Source organism: Numida meleagris, chromosome 2 (assembly GCF_002078875.1).
Source record: "Numida meleagris isolate 19003 breed g44 Domestic line chromosome 2, NumMel1.0, whole genome shotgun sequence".
Lineage (NCBI taxonomy): Eukaryota > Metazoa > Chordata > Aves > Galliformes > Numididae > Numida > Numida meleagris.
In genome coordinates this window covers 38,569,022-38,589,449 of record NC_034410.1, presented here as the reverse complement: position 1 = coordinate 38,589,449, position 20,428 = coordinate 38,569,022, and positions in this window count along the sequence as shown.

Genomic DNA, 20,428 nt, shown 5'->3' with positions numbered 1-20,428 from the left:
AGGAGGGGATCTACCCTCTGTGGTACGCCTCAGAAATGTCCCATCCCGGCTCGGGGTGTAGGGGAAGCCGGCTGTGAGCGGTCAGGGTAGCCTTGCTTTGGGGAGAAAATGGTGCTGAGGTGATGCAGCAGGGCCTGGCCTAGCAGCACCTCCCCTGGGCCATCCATCCCACGAAGTTGGGGTTTGCCACCGTCGATGCTGCGTTTTTCTTTCTTTTTCTTCCTCTTCTTCATTCCCCCCTCTTTTTTTCTTTTTTTGGATGCACAGACCTTTTCCCCTCCCCTGAAGTATCCAAAGCTCGTTCCCCTCCTTCCAAAACATCCGCAGCCCTCTTCATAATAATAATGTCTCTAATATAAATGTTGGTCTAATCCTTATTGGAAGGATTTTAGTGCTTGTTGGATATCGCAAATAAGTAATCCGGGGGCGAATGACATTAGGCTGAAAGTGCGGAGTGCAAAATATGATTTGAATAAAATGATAGGGTGGTATCTAATATTTCCTTTAGGGAGTACTATACTCCGAGCTGTCACAACCAATTGTGTGAACACACGAGACTGAGGGATGTGATCCTAATCATACTGATGAAACATTCATCTGAAAGACTGAGTGCAACCAGAAGGGACTCACTCAGAATACAATTAAATCCTAATCTGGGGAGGAGGAAGCCTGCAGAGGATTCCTGTAACCTGCCGCCTTCTCCCTCCTTTTCATTTTGGAGTCAAATCAAAGATAGGAGAGAGAGAGAGAGGGAAATGAAGGAGGGACACAGAGTGTTGGGCCATTCGCCTGCCTGAGTGACTGAACTAATGTAGGGAGTGCTGGCTGGGAAAGAGGTCGGTCCGCAGACCTGACTGTGTGGGGAACAGTAAATAAAGGCCCAGCTTTGCTCAGATGAGTAACTACCTACTTGCAGAGAGTTTCCACACGTGCATGGTGTTATTTGGCTGCGGGAGACGTGTGCCTGGAGAACTCCCTCTCTGACCACCAGTTCAGTCATGGGCTTGTATGTAAAATTGTTGTATGCTGTTTAGTTTTCATGTGCAGCAAGGAAATGATTTATTGCTGATAGTATTTAGTAGCAGAGGGATGGTTTTCCAGTCTCTACCATTTTGTTTTTTTGGGCCCTCCTTGCCACGGCCTCTGACTGACTTCCAGGGCTGTACAGCACACCGGGTGAAATGACAATAGTCTCCCAGTCCTCCTCACACTTGGTGATATCCCCTTGGACCATGATAGAGACAACTGAGCTAATGCTATTGGGGGGCAGCCTATTTTGATCATCGTCTCTCAAAAGAAAAAAAAATACTCTGAGAAATTAGTTGGTACCTGTAACAGCCCAAAAGCCAGGCTGACTGCTTTAATCATGTGTTGCTCTTGGGGAAAGTGCGGAACAGGTGCATTTTCCTAATGCATGCCACCTTTTGGCTTAGACCAATAAAGCTATGAATGCCTGAATTCACGTGGTGATATTTCAGACTGGAAAAGCAATCTGTCTTCTTCCTCCTGCTACTTCATGAAGTCAGGCTTCCTTTGAGTCTTTAAGACCTGAATATGCTCTGATACTTTGAAAGCTTTTTCAAAACCGGCGGTTCTTTCTTTTATGAGCAAGATCAGGCAAAGAGCAAGGTGAGTTCTTTCAGACTCGAGTGTTCTCCATGCAAGGACAATTTTCAGCTCTCTTTTAATGGGGTGTGATCTCTGCAAATGAGGAAGGGATTCATATGTGGAGTAGGAAGTCAACTACAAAATCTGCAGCAGGAGCTCTGAACTTGCCATACAAGTCCACATTCTCTTCCACTGAGGTATGAGCTCTGCAGACCTATGGTTTATGGAAAGAAGTTTACTGTTGAAGTAGGCTTTACTACAGCAATTGTAACGTAAAGAAGTATCATTTTAGCAGGTTTATGAATGAGACTTCATGTTAGAACTCATTTACACATTGACCGTATATATTGAGCACAAAGGATCCAGTTCTGTTATGATTTGTTTTAGTTTTCTTACACTGGGTTAAGGATTTTGTAGTGTACATTGGGCATTAATTGTTAAACTTTATGGAACAGTTACAATCAGTTTTTTTAATGGAACAATACAGTATATGAAAATTCCTTGACACACTGTAAATTTCCTTTGGGGACTAAAACAATCTATATTTATTTTTAACCTGGACTATTTGTTTGTATGCTCAAGGATAGCAAGCAGTCTGATTTTAGAGATTTATCTTTGCATTCACTAAATTGTTAGTAATACGCAAGATATTCTTCTGGGGAGATGAATTCTTCAGAAACTAACCTACTTGTAATGTGTTAACACTTCTTTCTTCTTCTTGATACATTCCTAATGGCAGAAATTTTATTACTTTAAATACTATTTCCCCTTTTAAATCTTCTCTTTTCTTCCTATAGCAAGTAAGAATATGAGATAATGATATTCCTGTCCCAATGAAGTCGTAATTTGGGCAAGGCGATCTCTTAAACAGATACTTCAGAGGATGTATCAACACACAGAAGAATTTCAGCAGCTCCTCACAGTGGCAGGGAAACGTTATCCTCTCTCATACTCCAATAAAACAGATGAAGCCTCACCTTCCACTGATACACAAAAAAGTATCTTATTTTTCAGTAGCTTTGTTTTTTTAGGTCTCAGGATTACAGTTCAGCAAAGTATTTCTTACTATTATCCCACCTCTTGATACTTCTTTCTGTGAAGGAAGGATTTTGCCTTGCTGCTTTTGTATTGCAATTCCTTTTAGGATCATTTGAGAGGAACAATCAGATGATTTTTATTTTTGTTGTTTTTTGTTTGTTTGTTCTGAGGGAAGATATCTTTGATCCAGGAGAAGTATTATGTCTGAACCTATGGTTTTGGGTTTTACTTGCAATGTTCCTAAAGTTTGTGCCAGCAATGACCTGAAAAGCAGATAAATCTACATTGTAAAGGTCAGCTTGAAATCTGCAATTAAATTCTTTATTCAATCTGCTTAAATTATATGTCCATAACACATTTCTCGAAATGCCTGCTGGCACTGGCCACCCTTATATATTGGTCTGGATTGGGCCAGTATGTAAGGGTGATGGCTCGGAAGCAAAGAATGTGGTTATTTTTCAGAGAAACCAATTCCCTAACACAGTTCACTGTACAGCAACAGAAGTGTTTGTCCTGGCACTGAGCAGAAAGTAGAAATAGCAGAAAATGAAAAACAAATTTTCTTATTCCTGCAAGGGATGCCGGTGATTTCTTTCATCTGTTTAAGCAGCAACGCTTGTGACATTTATTTTTTATTTCTTTCCCCCACAATAACAGCACATGAAAGGTGAAGTCAGTACCCAAAGTAGTGATCAGTTTAGCCGTCAGACTTTGAAAGCATTTGAGGAGCTTAGTATAAGTTCCCTGACTGAGAAACGGTGAGAGAGGACTTTCTGGTCCAATAGAGAAGCCACAGTGGTACAATCAGAGCACTTCCGTAGCTGTGAGAGTACAGTGAAGCACAGGTTTACAGCACCTCTCAAACCCCACAGTGTGTTTAGTTCCCTTCCATCAGCAAGGACAGCTGGCCAATCCGAGGATGTGCTGTGAGTCCGCTCTTTTCTGCTGCTTTTCTTATGTATTTACTTCTTCAAATACTGTGTTAGAGACATCTGTGCAAGTACTTGGATGCCCTGTCCCTGGAGGCATTCAAGGCCAGGCTGGACATCGCTCTGGGAAGCCTGGTCTAGTGGTTGGCGACCCTGCACTCAGCAGGGGAGTTGAAACTAGATGATCTTTGAGGTCCTTTTCAACCCAGGCTGTTCTATGATTCTATGATGATACTTCAGATGGATATGGAAATAGTCTGCTACTTCTTTCAAGGGGCTTAATAGAGTAGGGTCGATCTTGCACTTTCCTGTTTTCAACTGTGGGAAAAAAAAAAAAAGCCATTCCCATAGATATGAGAAAACACACCTTTTTTTGTTCTTGCTTTTGTGTTTTGTTTTGTCTGTGCTACAAAATGCATTAATCAACGTGAAGAGTGATTGAGGGTGCGTAATAATCTGAATGTGGTTTTAGTTCATAAAAAGTATGATGATTATGTGGGTTCAGTTCGTGCTTCTGATATTTCTGTTCAGTGAGAGTCATTAGGGAAATGTGTCCTTCCCTGGAAATGATCTGAAACGTTGGGGGTTTCAGGGCAATATCTTTGATCGGCAGCTGCAGGAGGGATGCTCTGTTAAAAACTGCTCTCTGTTTCACATTTGGAATGATTCTAAGGAACGAACGAAGGTGTGTTTGACTCTAGAACATTATACTACACAATAAATGAGAAAAGAAAATATATTGGGGTATTTCACCAGAGAGTTTAAACAGATCCCATAATCACTGAGGAGATTGCTCTGATTTGCATGATGACTGATTTCTGCTAGACCAGACGGTGGGGTTTTTGTTTGCTTGGTTGTTTGTTTTGTTTTGTTTTGTTTTTCGTGGTAGGTAGCTGAGGTAGTGGGCCACGTGTCCTCCTGCTCTGAGTTGTACTCAGTCTCTTTAGGGGTGCATGGAATATTCAAAATGAGAGGCAATGCCCTTCTGGTGTTCATCAGTCTGCCCGGGGAAAGGAGACTAAAAATAAAAGAAAACAACCTGGATCTCTTATCTCAGTGAGGTATTCACCAAACCATGTGTCTCAGGGAGAGCCAAAGCAGCAGCAAACATGGCATGGTACATTCCTCCACTCTATTCACTTTCATTAGGTTTGATCTGCATAATTATCCAACCTGCTATTAATATTGTTATGCTGAGAAGTGCTAATGGTCACCCATAATGCTTAAAGGTCACTGAAATATATAAGGAAAACACGCTATAGAAAGACTTGAAGACTGGCCGTAACCACGCCTAAAAATAATCCTGATGGAGACTGAGTGGATTAACTCTCTTTTGTCTAACAGCTAAAGCTTTCAGTCTCCTCTATGATAACAGCTACAGAAGTTAATAGCTAGGCCAAAGCATCTCAAGTCTCATGGTGCCTCCTTTCTGAAGAGGAAGAGTGAAGCATTTGGAAGGTGTTTGAGCTGACTTAAAGTTCCACTAGCTGCTGAGAAAAGAGAGAGATTCTTACTCCTCCTTAATCTTTCCTTTTTAGATTTGGTTTGTGGGTTCAGTCCTTATGTTGTACCAGCTGTGGGGCTCATCATGCTCTGTGTGAGTCAATTCATTTCACAGATTTGGAAGAAAATACATCCGGGAGAAAAGGACAGCTTTGTTCTGCTGTTCATGAGGTGAATAACCTCAACTAACACCCAACGAGAGTAAGAGAATGTGCAAAGGAGAGGGCAGGATTTCATGGCCAGAACTGCTGGATGAAGGAGCTGCAGCACACAACCTCCCAATCTCTCTGTCCCTCTCTCTGCATCGGCAAACTCTTAGACTGTGCCAGTCACCCCTTTTAACACTGTGTAGAGTTGGTTTGGTGACAGACATGGTGGGGACTATAGGAAAAGAGGATGTGGTTTGGCTATGGAATAATCCTATGTGTACATTATGAATCTTGAAATTGCAGCATTATCATTCAAAGGCAAAACTCTGTCCTTCCGATCAAATAGTGTTTTCCCAGGCTGTTGGGATGAATGCTTCCCTGGTGCTTTTCTGTTCCTTGGTGTTTAGAAAGGCCAAGGTCACAGGGTAAGAATTGCGAAGTCACTCATTGTCACAGCTGCAAGAAATGTAGGGTGAGCAGGTACGATAAGGTGACATGTAGTTTTAGGTGATGTAGTAGTACAGGCACCACTCGGGGTGTATGACCTTTCTTGCACAGGTTAGTGGCCTTGACATTGAGTCATGATCACTAAAATTTAACTTTGCAATGATGATACTCTTCTCATCTTATGTTGTCTGTGGCTAATATGGAAACATAAGAAGGTATTTAATACATATACGTATTTAACACTTCTTAGCTCAGACTCTGGAATACTATTTCTTCCTGTCAAGTAAGCTTGTTCAAGCAGTCCACAAGAATGGGTTGTACTTGTCATTTGCTAAAGAAAATGGGGATTAGGGTACATTTCATCAATAGTAAAACTACTTTGAGGAAAGATGTGCATTAACACCTCTAATTTCTCCTCCAATTAGTAAGTGTAAGTTTGCAGTGCCAAATATGAAAATCTGCTCCAACTGTGAAGAGGGCAAAATCAGCAACATCAGACAAAAAACAAATGTTGCTAGTGCTTTCCAAACAAAGTACATACCACTGTGATACTTCCCAGTGTAAACTGGAGACCTTCCAGAATAAGTACCAAACTCAATAGTGTTTGGCAAGATTAGGTTGTAAGCAGTAAACAACCAACTACAGAAAAGGTATTCTATGAGCTGAAAGAAGAAAAAAAAAATAAAAAGGTAAAACACTGAAATAAAAGAATAGGCCAACAATGCTACCCAGAAGAATCAAAGTTGTGAACTAAATTATGCAGCACTGGATTTCATAGGCAGTTCTGCAAAAATGAAAACCACTGATATTGGTTTATGATATTAATAACCAACTCTCACAGGTTTTCCTTTTATCTTCCAAGTTGGTTTACCATGAGGTTCTACTAAAAAGGTATTTGGGGAAACTGAATTCTGCTGTCTTGAAGTGCTACCTTGTAGTTGTTCTATTTGTTTTTCTCACTCCTCTCAGAATTTTAAAATCCACAGTCTTATGGCTGCCTTTTATTTCCCAAATGTATTCTTTTTACGAAGTCCAGAAGACTTGTCAGTCAACTGAGGAAGGTCAGCTGCAGAGCAGTGTGAAGACTGTACCCATCAAACAAAACCTGCTGAAAGAATGTTACCTTTCATGGCTAATTGAAGAGCTTTGGTCAAGCAAAATAATTCATAGAAACTTGGTGTTCGATGCCAGGTGCTTCTATCACTTTTTTTTAATCCGATGTCCAGTGCTGTAAAACCAGACTTATCATTTTATGGAACTGTGGCTAGAAGCAACATATTTCCATTTTAGCGGAGAGGTGTTCGTAATTGCCAGGGAGTCATGCTCAATCCTCAGTCACAAAATTATCGATTTCACAATGTGTGTTTGGTATACAATTAATTTTGACTGCTATTATTATTTTGAATATGCAAATGCACCTTTAATTTATATTTTTCCACTGCACGGAAAGCTTGTGGAATGCTGTAAAGTTTACAAATCTCTGTACTCGCACAATCCATGTATTATGCTATATTATATATAGAAAACTAATACCAAGAAAACTTTTCTCAAAACACTACTTTACATTTCTGTGGGGAAAAAAAAGTCAAAGCTAGAATAAAAATGCCAGTCTGTCTGATAAATAAGTATCAGTTTATTTGTTTATTTTCCCTATTGTATCATCTTTTCTGAAAATGCCACTGAAGTTCCTACAGAAATGTAGTAGCCTCCTGTGGGATTGCTGCAAATTTAGGAATTATAGAACTGAAACATCCTGGTGTAATGTCTGAGTAGAATGACTGTGCTGTTGGGATTAAATGGGCTGGGTCCCAGACAAAACGTTTTCATTCTGTGCTTTTTCCAAAAGTACCAAAATGTTTCAAATCAAACAAATATTTTGTACAACTGTATTATTATTATTATTTTTGCAGGGAGGGAAGATTTTGATTTTATGACCTCAGCCTATAATGGTAAGAGCATATTTAACTTACTGACATATGGTAGTGCTCATGAGCAAATAGTATCTTGGGTTCTTTGCTAGTGATTAGAAGGTACTTTAAGTCCAATGTTCCACTGAAATAGGTCGATGGGAGCAGACTCTCTGGTTCTTGTGTCTGCTTTCCACCATGCTTTCTGTGTAATATTAAGACACTTATGTACATATTTCCATTCCAAATGAGGAACGTCCTCTTCATTGCTCTTACAGTCCTGAAAATCTGCTGCCTTTTCCTGCCTTCTCATTGACCTGCTGAACTTCGAAGGCCAACTCATGACTTTCTTGAAGGTGGTTCTGAGTAGGTCAGGTACCTTCCCTGTCTGTGTTTCTGATAAAAATATTTGACATAAATCCCTAAGGCAGGGCCTGGGTCTGCAGGGGGTGTTGGGTACAGGGTGTTGAAAGAAGGAACTGACTGCAGCAAAAATCAAGTGGTCAGCACTTCCTGAGGACAGGCCCTTGAGCTCTAGCATTTAAATACCAAATCAGAGCTTTTCTCTTGTTGTTTCCACAAAAAGAGGTCCAATCCTGCAGCATGAAGCACAACATAGAGCTACATCAGGAGGAAGTGGGAAGGAGTTGCATATGGATCCTCTTTGCTAGAGCAGTGTCTTGGTTCCAGTTAAGTACTGTTTGTGTATGTCTGCTCTGAACATGACTTTCTTCTAATGCTTGAGCTGCCAGATCCATCAGGAGCCACTTCATCTGTATATAGGATTTCTCACTGCTGAGGATGCTCTTGCTTGCATCATGATAAATTCTGCTCTGTAGACCACTGGTAATAATTTCTAAATTGTGTTGCTGTTTTTAACTTGTGGTAAGATCTACAATGTCACTTAACGTGGGACATCCCTATGAGGAAGATCTAGCCGATATAGAAGGTTTCAGGTCTTTTATAAGCAGGGAGCCTCAGCCTCCAGCTTCTCTGTAGATTCTCTGTTTTCTGGGCTTACAACTTGAGCACTTCTGATTGCAAATGTAACACTTCAGGTATACCTTATTTGGTGTAGTAATGGTTCTGGACCACCTAGCACTTTCCTAAGCAAGCAAAAACACATTGCCCACAGTCTTTCCTATTCAACCTAGAAAAGGCAAATAAAGGGGCTTGGTAGAAGAAAGATATAAATACTGTGAAGACATAAGTTAGAGAACTTTTCCTGTGGAAGTAGGATATTGGCTAGAACTGGAGATTTTCCAAAGCAAGGGCGCCTTCTGTCTAGGCAAAATAGACACTGTCACAAAGGGCCAGGTGTTGCCGTCTGTGCACTGAATAGCATTTACTATTATAAGGAGTCTCGCTGAATGCCACTTATTCATGCATCCCTATTGAAATTAATCTGAGTAGAATAAGTTGAATTTGGCCCTAGGTTAGTCACATAAATTTGTAGCTCTTTAAAATGGATTTGAACAGGGACATATAGACCAATGCTGTGCTGGCCCTGTGAGCTCCTTGTTTTGAGGGGACTTGGAATTTTTGTTTTTGACTGTTTTTTGACATCGTTTTTTTGTTTGTTTCAGGGGGTGTGGGTGAATGAGAAGAGGAATTATTAGGAGAAGAACAAGATGACTATTTTTCTTTCAGTTCTAATAAGAGCAGAATTAACCTAGAAGAGGAGAAGATTTTACTCCCTTAGATGTTATCTAAGAATTATCTTATTCCTCTAAGAAACAGAATTTTCATGTGTTATGTTACAAAGTGCCCCCCAAAAAGATGCATATCTTTTGCCTGGGGTGAGCAGCTCTTGAGATTTCTGAAGTCAGGCTAGTACATTAACACCTTAGATTTAGGTAGCACACGGCTACAAGCAAATGTCTGTGGATGATAGAAGCAGATCAGACACTGCTTTTGTATGTCACAAGAGATTATTCTATTTTAGTGCTATGCCCTTTGGCTTTACAAATGCACCTGTAGTGCTCTTGTGGTTATTGCAAAGAATCTTGGTAGAATTAATTTACTGTAGTTGCTTTGTCTTTATGAATAGCAAATGTTAGACCTGGCTATACTCAAACAGCTCTTCAAACCTTACAAGTACTGTTTGCAGCAGCGGATATGGATAGGGAAGGCTTCTGTTCTTTAATGCCAGCACTGAGTTCACCCATGTGCTTTTCCATTCACAAGAGACAATTTGTGGAAGGAAGAATTGGTGTCTGTATCTGGTCATCCGGAAGATGAATTCTAGGAAGACTGAAGATGGATCAAACTTCAGCTACGTGAATCTGAAAAACAAACAAACAAACAAACAAAAAACAAAGCAATACCCAAACATCTGAACTGATTTCACGTATCTGCTGTATTATTTTATTAGAATAAATGTCTCAGTGAGCTCATGGTGCTTATGTGGTTTTGCTATCACGCTGTGTCAACCTATTAACCATTATCTGGTGTTTCAGGAACAGGGATACACTGCGAGTACTATGGCAAATAATTGTCACTTGGAGTCTTTTGAAGAGATGAGGGAGATATAAATGTTTGAACTCTTAGAAAAAGTTTTAATTTTACCAATATCTCATATTTTCTTTTTAATAGCAACAGAAAAGATTTCTAAACATTTTTTTCCTCAGTTTAGACAGTATTTAATTATTACTTTTATTTTTTACATGGCACTAAAGATGGTATCATGCATCCTGATTATAGTGGAAGTGTGCTGTAGCACTCACTGTGCCCATTGCAGTCCAATTCTGCTTCACAGAAACAATAGAAAACAAGAAAATGTAACTGCAAATAAGAAAGAACAGGAAACAGAGAGGCCTAGACCTATGATTAGAGTAGGTGGCTTTCTAATGATCTTACTGTTATTGAAAAGCAAGTCAGTCATATGAATTTATTAGGTGTTTTGAGATCTGGCAAATTTCATTCAATGTCAGCTACCTAGGTTGTAGGGTTTGGGCTGTCTTTTTTTTTTTTTTTTTTTTTTTTTTAATCTGAGGCTTCTTGGAGCACTGCATAGAATAGCATTACTTAAGCCAGATTTTTTTAATGGTGTAGTGTCATGGTTTTGTGATATTCGGTTATTGATATCCCACATCATAACATCATGTAGTGGATATACCTGGTTCTCAGAAGAGAAGGACTACTACAGTCCCCAGGGTACTTTGCTCCTCTGTTACCATTTTCCAGCCAGAGGGAAAAGATACAAGCTTGCAGTATAAAAACTTGCAGATCACGAGACCTCGTCCCTTTTTTCCGCCGTCTCTCGTCTTGGCAGCACCTCGCTCTCCAGCCGTCTCATCGTCGGTAGTAGAGTAAGGCCTACCTTGATTTTGGGACATTCTCTCTCTCTGCATTGGATTTATCAGCTTAAATTGTAATTATATTGTATTATAGTGTGTTGTTTTGCATTCCGATATCTTATTTAGTAAATTAGTTTGTTTCTCCTCAGATTGTTGCCGCTGTTCTTTGCTCTCAGGGCCATCTCCCTACCCTTTTCCCCTTTTCCCCTTTTCCCGGGACGTGGGCCCTTGGGTCCCCCGTCCCCTTTGTCACGGAATCGGGCCGAACGCCCGTAAACCGTTGACGTGTAGATAATGGAAAGAGTGAGGTAGAAAAATAATAAGTGGCACAAGAAAGGTGTTCAGAGCAGGAAAATACTAGGAAATGTTGTGCTGTAGATTGTGCTAGTATTTGGATTCAGATGGTGGGGAGGCAGCCTGAAGTCCTGGTCTGGTTTGTCCCACCATCTCTCAGAATTAGGAATGTTATGGGTTCTTTTGTGTCAAGGTAGATCATAGGAATGTGGCATTAGGCCAAGAGTCCTTCTTGTCCAATACGTGATTTCTCAAGCAGCTAATGGCAGAGTATAGGCTAGTTTATAGATTGATATTTCTCCTGAGAGCTCCCAGCAATCTGCTTTAAGGATTTATCCAGCTGTTCCTGAACTGTTGTGCTTAACGCTTCCTTGATGTGGTTTAATCCCTTAAGTGAAACTCATTCCCCGTAGGAACTCCTCTAAGTTCTGCAGCACAGTGCTGCACTAGTTTGGTTGCAGATGTCCCCACCAGGGATGGGCTGGAACCATGTTGTTGAGATTTATTGTTTTCAAGCCATTTTTATTAATCATCAGTGACAAATGAAAAGCACTCCAAAGTGCAAAAAGGGATTTGGTTACTGTCTTATTACTTGTTTTTACCAGGAACGGCCTCATGTGTAACTGATAAATATGATTTTGACACACAGATTTTTTTTTTTCACGTTCCATACCCTTTGCTAAACAGCCTTCCTGTGCACCAAGTACTTAAGTCATATCAGAACATAAATACATTTGTACGTAACAGGCTTCTCTTTGTTCATTGAGTTGCAAACATCAGGTGCTTTGGTGCGCTGGGACAGAACATAACATTTCCTATTTTTATATTTTATATCCACTGTTATAAATACAATTGAAAATTTTAAGTGGGGATTCTAAAGTCAGGTAAATCAGGCAGGTATCTGGTGTTAGTGACAGCCTATGGTATAGGGGTACAGGATATTACACTGTGATTTCTACTCCCATCTGAATTAGTGGGAACTGAGAATTCTCTGATTCTGAAGACAGGGCATTCATGGGGAAAGCAGAAACACACCTGAAGGCTGACATGTGGACAGACACACGGGTAAGGTTTTAATGCCCTTCATATTAAAATCAATAGCCCTATGAATACCCAGGAGGTTTCTGTGTGCCTCTATAATAAAAACATTCACATTCCTACAAGAACAGAATGTTTTTCTCTTTAATCAGCACAAACTCCAGAGGATTTATCTATATGTTTATTTATTAAAAATGATGTGATTGTTTCCCTGACTTCAGCTCCCTGGGCATGCATGCAGGTAGACCACAACTGTCAAATTTTATCCAAGTTTCTAACAGGAATGAACTCTGCAATGCATATTTTACCTCGGAGCAATTCGTCTGTGCAAGGTGTACCAGCGCAACGCGTCAGCACAGACTGCGGTGCTCGCTGCCAGCCTGGATGAGAAGATGAGGACTCTCAAAGCCCGGCTCTGCAGGAGAGCAGCTCGCAGCGCCGAGGCATTGCCCTGATGCGTGTGGCTGCAGTGCCCTCTTGTGCGAGTGAGCGCTGATGAGCAGAGGCTGATTCGAAAGGTCTCCAAAAGCTCCGCTCCTGGCTGCCAGAGAAGGAGGGAAACCGGAGATAAAATCCTCTTCCTGCTGTGGCTATTTGCAGCTGTGTTTTAGTCACCGATCTGTTGGGTTGCGGAGTTGTTTTGTGAGGTTTCTGTGATGTGATATGATATGATATAAGGACAGCCCTCGGGCTTTTACAGCTTAAAATGTGCTTTGCATTCTGCTAGTATTTTGGCATCAGCTGGAAAATGAACACTTACTATTTCTGTTGTGGTGATGCCCACGGGAACTGCTATGGACAGGAGCTCCCGGCTGTGGTCAGCACAGTCGCTGAGCTATGGCTCTTGCTGTTCTGTGGAGCTCTAATTGTGCAGCAAAAATATAGCCAAACCTGGCAGGTATTTTGCAGGAAGGAAAAGGCAAGTTTTCTCCTCCTCCTACCCCAAATTGTCAGCTGCGCTTCATCTGTCTCTGAAACTAGAGAGCTTGAATTAATATGTCTTGATTGGTCAAAAAGAAGAAAACTTCCAGGGAAAAAAAAAAAAAAAGGGCACAGTGATCAGAACTAAGTGAGCAGGACAGACCCAGGAGGGTTTTGACACATTATCGTTTGAAAATGGCAAAGTGAAAATCTGCTGTGACCGCAGTGTTTCCAGACTGCTATAAGCCAAGAAAAATACCTGCTTGTGCAAATAAGTTCAACCGTGACACAGAAAATTCAGGGGATCTGTGCCACTCCTTTGATCAAATGAATGTTGATTATCTAAAATTACAGCCATCCTTTCGAGGGTATAATTCATGACAAAACTGTTGGGAGTGTTAGTGACAAGGAAGCAAATTGTTACTTTATGACCAAGACTTAAAATATGTGAGCAAGAATGTCATAACATTAACAAAAAGGAAAGATCCAAACTTAGTTCCTTGACACACACCACTTAACTGTATAAACTTAAAAAGAGAAAATTAAAATAGATTAGGAGAAGAGAAAGTGTGGTACTCAAAGGACTTGGCATGGGTTTTTTAGCCTTAAGTAATTCAATTTCTGTTGAAATCCGGACAAAAAATGCAGTATCTCTGCAGTCAATGAAGAAGCAAACTGTATATATATATTTTTTTAACCATGCTTTTCTGTAATCAACACATAGATTCAGAAACCCATTTTGCCTCACTTTAAACATTCTATTCTAAACATTTTCTTCTGGTGTTATAAACCTTGCTGCTCTTCCCTGGCTCTGCTTGCCTAACGGCCTGCAGAGGAGAGGTTGGAGAGAGAGATGCAAAAATGAGGAAGGAGTTGCTAAGGTGAATTGCAAACTATGCTGAGTTATGCAGAAAGGAAGAGATGGTATCCTGACTAGAAAATAGGTGCAATATGCCAGAGGATGTGCATGAGAAAATACCTGGGAGTAGAATTCAATCATCACAATGCTGTTATCCTGCTCCATTCTTCAGACCTGTTGACTTGCCCTATCACATCCTCCAGTCCGTCCTTCCTGCTTCTTGTTGGTCCTTACTGGGCATGAGGCTTCCACCTGCAAGGGCCATCACCAGCCCACAGTTGAGGGCAATCTGAGATCCAGCTGGATTTGTGGTAGTACCATGCCTTCTTGGCTTCCTTTGGCAAACAGTGTTTGTAAGCTAGGGCCCGTAGCCAAAAGGAACTGTGTGTACCATAAAACTAGTTTATTTTCTGATTTACTTAGGCTTAATAAAAATTGGATTTGCTAACTAGTCAAATGCATGGCATTAACCCAGTCAAGATAAACTTGTGCTATTTAAGATAATTATGTTAGACTTTTTTCATCTGAGGATCCTATCAGTTAAATGTCAGTTTCATTGCTCAGCAACATGAGAATGTAAAAATGTATTTGTTACACTCTGTATTTACTGGATTCTATTTCTGCCACCCTAAGTACACTGATTATGTAAACACAAGGTATTGGCAAAGCCTGTGCCTGCCAGGCAAATGTTCCCATGTGCCCTCAGCACTGCGCCCTGAGAGATGGAGGTTGCCCAGCAGAAGTGACTGACAGGGCAGTGGGCAGGGCAGAACTCAGGGGAGGCTCCTTGTTCAGGGGAGAGGACGCCAGGCCTAGCCCTGCTCTTTGTCTCCCTTCTAGTGAGGGCATTTTGCCAGCAAAGGCAGCCCAGTGGGAGCCAGCACACACTGGCTGCCCCCACTGCCTGCTCTTGCTCAGCCAGAAGACCTCAGCTAGATGTCAGAAGTAGAGCAGGACATAAAATAAGAGGCACGAGCTGCAAGTGGCCAAGCTGTAACACACTACAGCTGCCTTCCTCTGAGCTTCAGGAGGGCTACAATGATGAAGAAGGTTCTAGAGGGAAAGACGTATGCGGAGCAGCTGAGGTCCCTTAGTTTGTTCAGCTCAGAGTAGAGGAGGCTGAGAGGAGGCCTCATGGTGGCCTGCAGCTCCCCAGGAGGGGATTGGAGGGGCAGCGCTGATCTCTGCTCTCTGGTGACGGAGACAGGACCCAAGGGAATGGCATGGAGCTGTGACAGGGGAGAGTCAGGTGGGGGTTAGGGAAAGGTTCTGCTCCAGAAGATGATGGGCATGGAACAAGCTGCCCAGGGCAGTGGTCATGGCCCCAAGCTGCCAGAATTCAAGAAGCATCTGGACAATGCTCTCAGACAAATGGTCTGGTTTTTGAGTGGTCCTGTGTGGAGCCAAGGGTTGGACTTGATGTTCCTTATAGATTCCTTCTAACTTGGGATATTCTGTGATTCAGGCTCTTCTGTCCTCTGTCTCCATGTGGGGGTGACACGGCTTTGATGCTCTCTCTGTGGTGGTGGAGGGGATGAGGCTGCTGCCTAGGCCCCCTGAGCCTCTCTCCATAGCCAGGAGCATGGGTTGGAGGTGTCTGTTCACCTGCCAACAAACATGGTGGGAGAAGTATGACAATGGGGCTCACCTACTCTCCTGTCTTGTGATGGCACTGCCAAGATTGGCTGTCTAGGAGCTTCTGGAGCAGGAGCAGATGTGGGAGGCAGAAGCCTGGGCTCCACTCTCTTCCCAAACCCTTTTCTAATTGCCCAGCAGCACAGACCCTTGGCCTGACCAGCTCTCTACAGGCACTGTATGGTGGACACCAGACCCTGTCAGACCTGCTTTGGAGCTAGGGCCCTGAGCCATGGTGGCCTGTGGAGGTTCTAGATGTCACTTCTCTGCTGCTATCCCTACACAGCAGGAGAAGCCATACAAGGAGTTCGGCCGGAAGGAAGAAGGTCCCTCTGGCCAGGGCTGCAGTTGCAGCCTCTTGTTCCCAGCCAGGGCAGGGACTACTCACCTTGGGCCCCACCATCCAAAAAAGAGGAAGGTCAGCAGCCCCCAGGACTCTCCCCAGCCCTGCAAGAGGTTGTCACAACAGCAGCGCTAGCAGGGCTCCAGTTCCTTTACAATGAGAAAAAAAAAAAGACTAAAGCACCAAGTCTCACTCATTACACAGATGATGCTGCCTGGCACAGGGGCTGCTTTTCCCTGTTTGTAGTGCCTTCCCCTATCCTGCAGTGCCCCAGTCTCAGTGGGACAGCCTGATGAGGGAACAGCCAAGGGTCCCAGGAACCCCCAGGCCACCTTGATGGCATTTCCTCCCACCAGAAAGCTTGCTGCATCCATGCATCTGGAGCACTGCAGGGCTTGTTGAGGATGAATGAGGGCCTGGAGGGGAACACTATGAGGACAGCTGATCCAAATTGACCAAATGGATATTCCATACCAAGTAACATCCTACTCAGCAATAAAAACTGCAAGGGAAGTATGGGGGTGAAGTTTTGCCAAGGTTCCTGTTGTTTATCACTGGAGGGACCATGGCCAGCTTGTGGTAAGCAAGTGCTTGTATCACTAGTTTTTCTTTTTGTTTTAACTTTTCCCACCTCTTTTATGTATTAAACTTCCTTAATCTCAATCCACTATTTTTCTCACTTTTTGCCCTTTCAGTTCTCTCCCTAATCCTGCTGGTAGAGAGTAAGCAAGCATCTGTGTGGTGCTCAGCTTTTTACCAGGGTCAAACCACAACACCTTCCAAGGAAGAAGGCTAACAGTATCCTGGGGTCATCAGTGCTTACATGAACACACTGATTTTCATCTCCTATTGAAATCAGAGCACAGCTGAGCACAGCAGCTGGAAGGCTTTGATTTTCACAGAGGCGGAATGATCAGCTAGGTTGCTCATTTTGTTCTTTGTGATAGACACCAGCTCCACTTGGCGTAGGAAGGAGATCAGCAGCATCCAGGGCCCCCTGGCTCACAAAGGAGTAAAATACAGATCTGTTGCTCCCAGCAAGGTGATGGCTCTGTACTTTACTGAGATGCCAGGGATGCTGTGGACTGAACTGTCTTGCAGCTCTGTGCAGCCTGTAGAGCTCCAGAGGTGGCCAGCCCCAACACACCTCTGTCTGTGAAGAAGGCTGGTGTCAGAACATGTAAAAGCATGGCTGAATAATGGCATGGCTGCAGGGGCTTCCCAGAGAAGAGAGCTAGCTGTGCTGAGAGAGTTTGCAGAGGCTAAATATATGCGTCCTGTGAAATTGTGGAGGTGACTGAAGTATCGCTTGATCTTCTTAGTCCCACCTACCCCATAGGAGGGCCATGCTGGGGGAACATATTTACAAGAAAATCATCTTGAAATATTGTTGAAGACATGTTTGCAGGTTCTGAGAAATGCACATTGATAGCATTACGTTTTGCTTCTACATTCTTTCAACTCTACTTTTGTGCAGGAACACCTGGATACAATTATTTACTGGCAAAAAGTCCTGGAAGGATCAGGAGCCATGGTGAAAGTTAACCTAGAGTTTATCTCTAGGCACAAACATTTTTTGAGCCCATGCCATTAATAACCTGCACTAGCAACATGCCAAGATTGAAATCTTTTGTAAAACAAGTTGCAATACCTATAGTTTTAAATCATCAGATTTATTATTATTATTATTAATTTTCAAGAAAGAACTATATGTTAGCTCTAAGGTGAGAGCAGATGGCTTCTGGAAGAAGTATGGTTTTTCTTTCGCAGTATGTGAGCAGTACCTGCAAACAATATATATACAGAATGGTCAGCATCTGCAACATTGCTTAATTTCAATATGTCACAGGGCAAAGACTGGTCACTCTCTTTGATTTGGACTTCTATTTGCAAGAAGATTGAGTTTTAGCACGGTTATTCTATTCAGATGACAGGTGAGAGTTTCATGGCAGATTTAAGGGCATTTATTTAATACATGTTGATGTCCGTGTATGTGGATACAGGACACATGCATACAGCTAGTGGAGACATTCATGGGGAGAGGAAGGCACAGATAGTTTTATCAGGACAGTGCTTCCTGCAGATTCTTAACTGTACCAGCATTCGCATTTTCACATTTTAGGCTTAGGTCTACACAGGATCAGTGATGGTTTTTTGGTAGATATCTGGGCGTTATTCATCGAGTTATTCAGAATTTGAAAAAGGAGCTCATAGGTATTATAGGAAAGAGAGCATATAAAGTCAAGAAGCACTGTTTGTATATAGCAAAGCCAAAAATATCGAAGACAGCTTTTTAAAACGAGATTCTCGATTGTATTTAGTATTTTCTTGTTTTGCCAGCAGAGGGCAGGTTTGTGTCATGGAACCTATTCGCCCATTTCGTCGTGTACAAACATCGTTAGAAAAAAAGTCTTATTCGGAGGTAGTTTCCCTTCAAAAATGTACCATGTATATTCTTATTAGTACAAAATAATAAAAACCAGATGTAATCCTGCAGGTAACCTTGAAGACTGCTAAAAATCTAGCCCCAAAATATGTTCCTGCTTTCCAAAACTGTGAAATCATCGCTGACTCATTTATCCCAACGCATTTCTTCCCTGTTTCTATCATATTAAAATATCTAAGATGTTTTCAGCATCAGATTCTTGTGAAGACAACCAAGTAATGCACTCACTGTTGCTGAGACCTGAAGGGTGGAGTTCTATTAAAGTTAGGTAGCATAAAGTAAGGTTTCACCAGTAAAAAAGCAGCAAATATAATAAAGACCCTTAGGCTAAAAATGTTTTAAAAAATCGTATACATATAATCCTGGCATGCAAAACGCTAAGGAAAAAAACCAAGTTGTTACATCATGGTGACAAGTCCCAGCAGGGTTAACCGCATGCCAATGTTTGTATAATTCTTCTCAATGCCATTTTGGTTTCGAAGTGACATGTAGTGGCATTACCAGAACGGGACATTCTGAAGCAAAGCAAGGCAATTGCTTTTCTAATTCATGTGTCATTCCCAGGAGTCATGGTCTTTCTGCTGCTACTATTTCACATCGTGTTGCTTATGTGTGCATCAATAGGACAGTTTAAACTCATTAGAGGATGCAGCAGTTTTTGCTTCTGCTTTTTACATCCCATCGCTGCTGCTTTTGTCATACATGTGGTTTTCAGCCTTGGATTTTGCCTCTGTTTCAGTTGTGATTTTGTGTCTAGTGCCCTCAAATGACATTGTGCTGGAAATACACTTTTTTTTTTTTTTGCACACATTTATACCTATAATGGCTGTTACTGTTCTTTACACTTTACACACTAACTCTCTTGCTGGTTTAGATTTGCGTTGCTTTTTATGCAGTCTGCTTTAGATTTACATAATTTTTGACAAGTAAGGATTAACACAATAGTACTGTGCTCAAATCATTGTAATCTAACGTTTGAACAGTCGCCATGGAATGTCACAAGCATAGGACACTGCCAACAAGCCATGCAGCGCTGTGTAAGGAGCTTTAACCTGGCAGTGTTATTCAGGATAGTCCCTCTTCCTTACCTTCACACTGGCTCTGTAGTTTCACATTGTCTTAAGGGGATGGCAATACTTTGCTTTGCATTTGGACATTAGCTTTCACTCCCCTCAAGACAGTCTTATTATGAAGTTTACTGTCTGGATGATTCAGTAGTATCCAAAGAGAGAGTGAACTTCATCAGGTCAGGAAGTATAGCCCTCAGTTAGCTGGTGAAATGTTAACGAGGACTACAAATAGCCTCCAGCATATAACTGGCGTGGCCAATATTGAACCCAGGTCTCCAGAGGTGGAAGACTAGAAAAACCAGCCCTGGGGACAAGTACCTTTTCTAACTCCCATCACATTTCTAATAGTTACTAGGGCAGAATAATGTTTCATGACCTTTGGGTTGTCCCATTACCACAACATAATCTAGCTTTGCAAGCTTTGCAAAGGTCACTGTAAAAATAAAAATATTTCCTGCTGTGATCCATACCCTCAAACACAAAGAAAAGGAAATATCTTAATAAATGTAGTGACATTTGCACTATAGGGCACAGTGCAAAGATCATGAACCATTATTCTGCACGAGTAATAATGTCACCATTTTATTCTTCCCCAGTGGTTACTGTATGACATTTGTGCTCACAGGGAAACTCCTGTGAATATCAGTAACTTAAAATATATTGCCTCAGGGTCCTGCTGATCTGCCATTGAAGTCAATGGAAGCTTTGCCATTTGTTTACGAGTAAGAGGGAACAGGATTGACCTACCATTTCTCATGATCAAAATTGAGATAATTATAAACAGTTATTTTTCTTTTATTTCATTAAAAAGTGGTCAGTTGTCAATGGTCTTATGTCCAGGTGGAAGCCGGTCATGAGTGTGTCCCCCAGGAGTCTGTCTTGGGACCCGTGCCCTTCAACTTTATGAATAATGCAGACAGTGGCACTTAAAGTACCTTCAGC